Raw genomic sequence first — 9,230 nt, 5'->3', positions numbered from 1 at the left:
AGTGTTTTCAGGTTCAGGAAAAATGTGATGACTAAACTGAGTCCTGTTAATGTGTCAAAGCCAAGTCATCAGGTGTCCTGGGTGGCAGGAGGGCAGGAGGCCCTGTGTGGCAGATGGGTGATTGGAGTAGTATGAGTAGGTGACAGGGGCCTTTGAGGCTTTTGTCCTCCTGCTCTGGTTTTCTTACCACTCCTTCAGGTCCTATTTCTGAGTGGAGCAGCAGCCTTGAGAACTATCTGCCTAGGGTGGCTAGTGATGAGGCCGTCTAGACGGTGGCAGCATGGCAGTGGATGGCAGTGGATGGTGGCTTCCAAGCTGTTACCTACCCTGGCCTCCTTGCATAGAGATGGTCACAGGAAGCATTGCCGAGCCGTGTGATAAAGGCCCAGGCTCTACCACTCAGAAGTTGTATGGCTACCTAACTTTTCTCAGCCCTAATGTCCTCATCTGAAAATGGGAGAGTAATCCCTACTGCTTGTTTTAAATGAGAAATGTCGGCTGGGTGCGGTGGCTCATGCCAGTAATCCTAGCACTGTGGGAGGCCAAGGCAGGAAGATACCTTGAGCCCAGGAGTTTGAGACCAGCCTGTGGGCAACACTGGGAGACCCTGTCTCTATTAAAAAAAAATTACTTAAATGAGAAATGTTTGTGCTTTGCTCAGTGCCTGGGCCAGAGTAAGGGCTTTGTTAGTAGTAACACAGCGGTGTTCTGATGTAGTAGCGCACACAGTGGGGTTCTGATGGCAAAATCTATTGAATATCCCCAATGGTGCTAATGCATCTTTCCTTCAGAGTTCCTGTTCAATAAGCTGCTCCATGCTAGCCTAGAAATTAATTAAGTTTTTATCTCCTTTACCTTTTCACTATAAATTATAAAAGAATTTTCTTTTTTAAATTTCTCAAATGCTACATATTTTAGAACTAGCATTTCCCCGGTGGACACAGTTATAAAGGAATAAGCTCTCTGACAGTAAGACCCAGGCTTAGTTCAGGGAAATGGTCCTTGAGATGAAATCAGTAGGTATTACCAACACCCATTTCAGCTCAATCTGTCTGATCCCCAGGAAAAGAGATCTCCATCATTTCATTCTGGAGGTATCAAATCAGTATTTTCTGGACCTCAGGATGAAGCCCTTGCTGTATGGTGTTAAAGTTCAGCGCTTAGGTCATGTCCGATGTCATCCAGCTGTCCACAATCACTCACTGCACTGTCAGTAGCTCTGGTCACACTTGATGTCCTGAGTGCCAGTGGAAAGTTTGTCCCCAAGGCTGACTTGCTGCAGGCTTATGCAGGATTCTCTGGGCAAAGGCTTAGGAGTAAGGGGCTGGGAGTTTAAGATCTTAGAACAAAGCCCAAATTGTACCTTACAGGAGATGCTCTTGAGCAGGTTTGTGTCTCCCTCTGCGGAACCCAAGATGTGTTCCTTCAATGAGCATGTGTGTGACAGGCTGCCCATGAGGGGTGTGGGATGTGGAGAGAGGGGAGAAAGGGGCTTCTACTTCCCTCTAGTCAGCTCTCAAAAGGCTTTCCTGGAGAGGGGAGGGAACCCAGGAGTGCAGCTTCAAAGGAACCCTGAGATACGCTGGATGTGCCAGGGTCTATGGGGCATCGGTCACCTGCTGTGCTGTGACCAGGTGAGGGGTGGTTGGCTGCAGACAGCGCAGTCCTGGCATACAGGGGAGGAGATGGACAGGGGTGCACATGCGCAGATGACTGACCTCTCGCTCATTCCCTCATTCAGAACTGTTCACTCCGTGGATGCTCTGTGCCTGTGCCTGGCACTTGTTGTCTTTACAGTCTAAGGAGGAAGATAAACATTTAACAATTAAACAAATACATCAGGCTGGGCATGGAGGCTCACTCCTGTAATCCCAGCAGTTTGGGAGGCCGAGGCGGGTGGATCACTTGAGGTCAGAAGTTTGAGACCAGCCTAGCCAACATGGTGAAACTGCTGTCTCTACTAAAAATACAAAAATTAGTTGGGCGTGGTGGCATGTGCTTGTAGTCCCAGGTACTCGGGAGGCTGAGGCAGGAGAATCGCTTGAACCCAGGGGACAGAGGCTGCGGTGAGCCGAGATCATGCCACTACACTCCAGCCTGGCTGGCAAAGCAAGACTCCGTCTCAAAAAAAAAACAAAAAACCAACAAAAAAACACCAAAATACATCAATCACAGACAGAAATAAGTGCTCTGAAGAAAATGGAGTTTTGTGATAAAGAATAACAAAAGGCAAATATTTTTGAGCAGGTGGAGAAGGCCTCTTTGAGGTGATATTAAGCAAAAAACTTAGAGAATGAGAAGAAATCGTCTAGGAGTAGGTGTGGGTCAAGGGGAATGGCATGAAATAAGATGAGCTGAGGCCCACAGCCTAAGAGATGCTCATAAATGAGTGAAGGTGGAGAGGTTGGCAAGGGCCGGATCACCCCCAACTTGCAGGCTGTGTAAGGAGTTATGAATTAGCACTGAAGGGATTTAAGCAAGGGAACCACAGGGCTCAATGTATGTCTAAAAAAGGCCCCTATGGCTGCTGTGTTGGAGACTGGGACTTGAAGGAAGCCAGATGCACAGCTTCTGAGTTGAGTTTTCCTCTTCTCATATTACACTGTCCTGTCGTTGTTTGGTTCCACCCCTCCGCCGCTGACCTCCCACCACACACCCAGCAGCCTCGCCATTGCTAAAGGACAGAGAAGTATTTGTAGCCCTCCATCAGCAGCCCTGACCCACAAGGCAATAATTGCTTGCTAATTAGATCAGCTGTGACGGATCTTCCTAGGAAAGGGGTGTAGGTCCTGAGCCTTTGAGTCTAAGTATACTGTTCCGAAGGGGACCTATTTGGGCATCAAAATTCTTTGTTTAAAAAGAATCAGTTATATCAGTTCATAGTCTTACCCACTCCACACTGGCACGAGGGACTCTGGACCAGAGACGGCTTGGTGAAGAGATACAGAGCAGAGAAGTATTAATGAAGAGCAGTCTAACTCATGGTGAGATGTTATCCCCTCAAGCAAACTTGGTACACTATTTTAATACTGTGGGGAGCTTGGGCAAAAGGCTGTGTATTGTTCAGCTTTTCCTCCCCAGGGCCTTAGGAGGATGGTTGGAGAGAGAAATCTCTGCACGTTTGAGGAATTAAACTGAATGTAGACAGATGTTGTGAAAGATGGGGAGCCCTGACTGTAGCTACTTTGTGGAATGCAAGGACCACCAAGATGAGATGGGAAATGTGATCTTGGAACTGGCATGGGTGCTGGAGGCAAGACGCGGTTTTGCATAAAGAGGCTGGTAGAAAGTGCTTTGGGTGACAGTTCATCTCCTGGGTGACATTTGTATATCTAAAGAGGATGGAAAGATGAACAACACAGTCTATTCTATGAGGATAATTATGTCAGGCGACCATATGCAGACTGCTAAGTTGTGGCCTTCCCATTCCAGTGGGCCAAGTGGCAGGCGATATAGTAATACTGTGATATGTTTGAGGTGTGTGGAAAGGCAGGCAGAATTCAGAGGGCGACAGGAATCACGACAGCCTTGGTACGACACTAGCAGGAAGAAAGAGCTATGACTGAAGAAGGCATTTGTCACCTTTGTTCCACACACATAGAATGACAGTGTAGTTGTCAGCTGTTGCAGATAAAGGGAAATTAGAATTACATTAGATAGCTGGAAGAACTCTCCAGCTGTAAGAGTTTGGAGAGGCTGTGATTAGATTACCAAGCGGAAAAAAAAAATGGTTGCCTTATGTGACTGGGAATTTGTGAGTTGCATGCTATGTGCCAGGTACGGTAGTCATTGTATCTGTCATTGCAACTTCACGGAGCTGGTATTTTTATGCCCATTTTATGGATGTGAAATCTGAGGCCCATGATGGTTTGGTTTGCCCGGTGTCATACAGTGGGTAAGTGCCTGGTTTCAGTGCCTGTGTTTCTTCACCCACGCTCTCTAACTGGTGATTTTAACAAAAAGCCTCCACAATGATTTTTAGGGGCTTAGTCATTCCCCTATTTATTTTTATTGGGTTTCCTCCAAGCCCTTAACCAGTGGCATATTCCTAAGAAGCCCTGGTAAAGCTTCTTAGGGCCAGGGCCACCCATCTTGGTTATGAGGACATTCCTGTGTCTTCCCTGAAACCACGGTCTTGCTAAATGTCGACTGAAAACATGTATGAATGAGACCTCCTCCGACCCCTGCCAATTGATGGGGCCCAACATTTAGCAGGTCATGCAATCAAGCTCTGCAGATGGACGTGCTCTTTCTTTCCTCAAGAAAGAGATATCCAGGCATCTGAGGACTTAGCATAGAAAAAGCTGTAGGTGGGAACAAAGGTGGCCACATTGTACATCTTCAAAGAGTTTAAATTAGTTGTGTAATTTTTTAAAAAGTTTGGGAAACTTTCACGTAAAAAAAGTCTTCATCTCCTTTTGAAAAACTAGAAGCTCCACCATTCTCTGTTTCCTGGTATCTGGCACTCTTCATTCCTTACCTTGCTTGTAGAAATCAGAGTTTGTAACCCTTAAGCTAGAACAAAGCTAACTGACCCAAATGCCCAGCTGATGTTCTGTGCATAAGCACCAAAAGAGTCATACTGATCATTGAAAGTACGAGATACTTCCTGCTCCCATCTGGGGAGCTTTTAAACTACCCTTACCTGGGAACTGCCCTGCACCAATTGAATCAGTATCCCTGAGGATGGGGTTCATACTAGTATTTTCCTTTTTTATAAGCTCCCCAAGTGGCTCTAATCTGCAGCCAAGTTAGGAAGCTCCGCTTTAGGGTTTCCCCATAAATAGCACTCCAGGCTTGGGTCTCTGTCAGAGAGATGAGCTCCTGAAATCTTGTATGCAAAGTGGCTGTTTAGTCTGCTCCCAGCATCTCTTAGGTGGCCCCATTCACCCTGTCCTGACAAGCAACTGGGTCTTTATGACTTTTACGTCTATGCTTCCAGAGTTAAGACATGTTTTTACAGAATCGTGGGTGGGGAAAGAGAATAGATGAGGAATGAACCGAGAATTATTTCCTTTTTCCTTTGAAATGCTTTGGACATTAAGACTATCATATGGCAAAGCTTAAACTTCCTAGGAAACAAGTAATGACATTTTGAAGCCACTTGCTCTTTAGGTGCATCCTTGCTTCAGAAGTAAGACACATAATAAAATATAAAACAAACGTGACAGGTTTCTTTGAAGTCTTTTTCATCTCCTGAGGAGAAATTTTCATCAGCAAGCATTGGGAGAGCTTGGTCTCTGTGGGTGTGTGACGGCCGCTCTAGGCGAAGCTACAATTATATCCATTCCAACCAACCCCCGCTGCAGGGTGCTGGGCAAAGGCCATGTCCATCAGTGATGTCTTCATCCAGGGCTACCCTGGTCAAGAGTGCAAATGGCAGAAAATGACATTTGCGTCTGGGCAAAAAGCATCATAAATGTTCACAGCTGTGGCTCCTCAGGGTCTTCCTTATCACTCAGGCATGGTCGGTTTTGTGTTCACTCAGGGTGAGACCTTTGCTCTTCCATCAGCCAGAAGGCTTCCAGGGCCTCCTCTGTCTGCTCAGAGGGAAGATATTTGCTGGAGCACCAAGACAGGTCTCAGTCCAAAGTTCAAGGTCTTTGTCATAAAGTGGCCAGTCCCGTTTCACATTTGGAAAGTCAACGCTTGCACTTGGAGACTCAGCCTGACATTTATTTCCAGCTTCCCATGGAAAACAACTTTGTTTTTCAAGAAACAAGGAGGATCTTAACCACTAGAGAATCTCTTTTACAATATTTAAAGATTTTTTTTAGAATTCAAGTTTTATTTTCTCTTTTGCTCCTTTTTCTATCTCCTTTAAAAAAATGATAAAATTGGTAACAAAGTAGAAGGGCAATGTAAATTAAAAAACACTAGGTTTTCAGAGGATCTGGATTCAACCTCCTTCCCACTTACCTGGGGACCTGCATACAGTTACTTAAATAATCAGTTTTATCACCTGCAAAACTGGGAGCAGAATGTCTGCTCAAGGTGAGGATAAATAAGTCTTTCATCAAGGTTTGATGATTTACTATTTAGGGGGCTTATCTCTGCATGCCAGGAACTCTTGGGAAGCCCCTTGGAGTGTGTTCACGACCACTTAAATGAGAGGACAGTGGAAATCTCTGCTGAAAAAAGAATGACTTGACTTTATCCATTTATACTGGCTTAGCTATGGAACTGTTCATGTTTTACAAGGGCTGGTCTTGAAATTTTGGGCTCAAGAGATCCTCTTGCCTCAGCATCCCAAAGTGCTAGGAATACAGGCATGGACCAAGAATGTTATCTGATGAATTTAGATTAAAGAGAGAAGAGGAGTGACATTGACACTCCTGTGTGGTGCCTGGGTAGCCCTGAATAAGCCTCATCTTGGCCAGTCCCTTGCCAAGAACATCTTTCCTTTCTTCCCTGCTCAAACGAACAATTCCACCCTTTGAAGCCTAGTTCATTTAATAACCTGCTTTTTCGATTGCCCCAGCCTAAAGAGCTTGCCTTTTCTGCACTTTTAATTCACTCATTGTCATTTATGATTGATGATTTATTTAACTATTTAATTAGTGATTGATGTCCTAGATTCCATTTTAATTGAATGCAATTTGTCTCATATTGCTGTTTAATTTTTTCATTTATCTCTGTCTAGTGGAAATGGCAGTGATCTGAATTTTACTTTTGGCTTTACTTCAAACTATGTATCCTGAGAAAGATAGGTAACCTTTCTGGGCTTCAGAGCCCCAGTTATAAAACTCCATAATTCTGTTTCTTACCTTACCACTCAAGCTTAGTTTCTTACATGATTCTTGTTGATTTGTTTTATTTTGTTGTCAGAGTCATTGTAGTAGGCTGTTTCTAACATGGTCCCCCATGATCCCTGCTTCCTCTTATTCACACCCTTGTGTAATCCCCTGCCCTTAAGTGTGGGCTGGACTCAGTGAATTGAATATGGTAAAAGTGATGGGATGTCAAGTCTGTAATTAGTTTGGAAGAGACTGTGACTCCTGTTTTGTTAGTATCTTCTCACATGCTTGCTCTAATGGAGAGGGTGACTTAAAAAGGAATTGAGAGTGGCTTCTGGTCAAGAGTCAGCAAGTAACTTAGTTCAACAGCCTGTGAAGAACTGAATCTTACTAACAACCACTGAGTTATCATGGAAGCGGATCTGGTCCCAATTGAACTTTGAGATAGCTGAGCTCTACTTAACACCTTGTGATTGTAGTCTTGTGAGAGACCCTAGGCTAACACCTTAATTGTAGCCTCATGACAGATTTTAAAGCAGAGGAACCCGCTAAGCCATGCCTGAATTTCTGCCCACAGCCATGCCCACAGCAATGGTGAGATACTAAATGTGTGTTGTTTGAAGCCACTAAGTTTTTGATAAATTTGTTATGCAGCAGTAGATAACTAATACTATCTGTGAGATATCTACCTGTATTGATCAGATTAGGCTAAATTATGCTGCAGTAACAAATGACCAAAAATCTCAGTAGCTTACATCCACAAAAGTTTATTCCTTACTCACATTATATGTCCATTGAAGGTTGGCTGTAACTATGGTTAACATTTTCTTCCCTTCAGAACACTCCAGAACTCAGGCTGACAGACCTGCCTCTATCTGGAACATTGCAAATCATCCTGGAAGAGGAAAAAGAGAGCAGGGCAAAGTATGCGTTGGTTTTTACAGCTTCCGCATGGAAAGGTTATATCATATATCTACTTGTATTTCATGGGCCAGTGCTAGTCACATGGTCACATATCAGTTCAACAGGGCCCCAAAGTATAATCCTCCTCCAAGAAGGGGCGCTACATATTTGTGAACAGTGACACAGTGTAAATGGTACATGGTCAGAGGGAGTGGTAGCCTTGCCGTGCTATGATGTACAGAAAAGAGAAGGAACAGCTTACGTCCACAAATGGATGTGTATAGAAAGCCCAAGTCTTGTCTAAGAGACAAGGCTATGATTGAAGAGCTATCTTTCCTAGAGAAGAGTGAAAAATTAAGGGAATGTGAAACAGTAAGGGAAGTTGACGGTTTTTACCAGCCCCATAGTCTCCATTGTCACTTCCCTAAGATCCCCCACAACCAGCGAACTCTCTGTGACAAATGCAGCTTCAAGACATGCCCCCTAGCACCCTTCTTCTGATTGGTTAGATTGCCTTCCCTAAATTCTCTAAGTTTTCTCTGTATAGAAATATAAGCACCTCCCTTGTCTTTATAACTTTATGAATAATCCTGTTCATAAAGTTAAACTGTGTTTTCATACAACTGTCTCGCGGCAGTCAATTAATGGGAGAGGAAACCTGAAACATGGTCCTGGGCAAGCCTGCCATCCTATGGGCTTCAGTCTTCTCAAAGTCCCACTCTAATCTCGCCTTCCTGAGTAATAAGCACAGTCCCTGTGGGCTTTCCGCAAATGTTGGAGGAGCTTAAGGAGTGATTGCTAGCTCATCTACCTCAGAGGCCTCACCAGGCTGGCTTTAGAGAAGCAGCTTCATGGGAAGTGTTGAGATCTGAATGGTAATACATCTAGCTTGCAGAGAAGCTTGCAGGAGAAGTCAGACCCTGACTTAGCTGGTAAGCCAAGCCAACATGATGAATCTATTGCTAAAACCAGAATCAGATTAAACTTCTCCTGACACACAGCAGATAAACGTCAGGGCCAGAAATCCCCTAAAAAATAAAGGAGAGACTGGTTGATGATCCTTCCTCCCATAAAATATACTTTTGCCCCCAGGCCCTGCCTCTCTGGATCATGCCAGATGGTATTCTGTTTTTCCTGAGGTTATAATTTATGTCAAAAGAAATAGACCTCACTTAGATGAGTTCTGAAGGAAGCATAGAGGAGTCTCAGAATTGTGGTTTAAAAAGTGACCTTAGATGCCTTTAAAGACAAACTCCTGTCCTGCACAGGAATAATTTTCTCCAAGTCCATAATCTAGGCCATCAAAAACACACTGGAAATTGGTGATCAGGGACAAGATTTAAACTCCCCAGGATTCTTTAGGATATGATCCTACCCAAGTTTCTTCCCCCTCGTATTGCACCATAGAGTGTGAGGGGAAAGCATTGCAGTAGAAGTCTGTGGCAAGAGTGTGGAGACTATACCTCTTCCAGTGACACAGCAAGTTTTGCATTTAGAAAAATTGTTCCATCTTGCAATTGAAATGCACTTAGTTGTCAGAGGAACTGTTGAGAGAGGCCATAGTCTATACTTCAGATATCCTGCTTCTGA

The sequence above is a fragment of the Pan paniscus genome, chromosome 4, assembly GCF_029289425.2.
Source record: "Pan paniscus chromosome 4, NHGRI_mPanPan1-v2.0_pri, whole genome shotgun sequence".
NCBI lineage: Eukaryota > Metazoa > Chordata > Mammalia > Primates > Hominidae > Pan > Pan paniscus.
The sequence above is the reverse complement of the archived record's forward strand: the minus strand, read 5'-3'. Positions refer to the sequence as shown.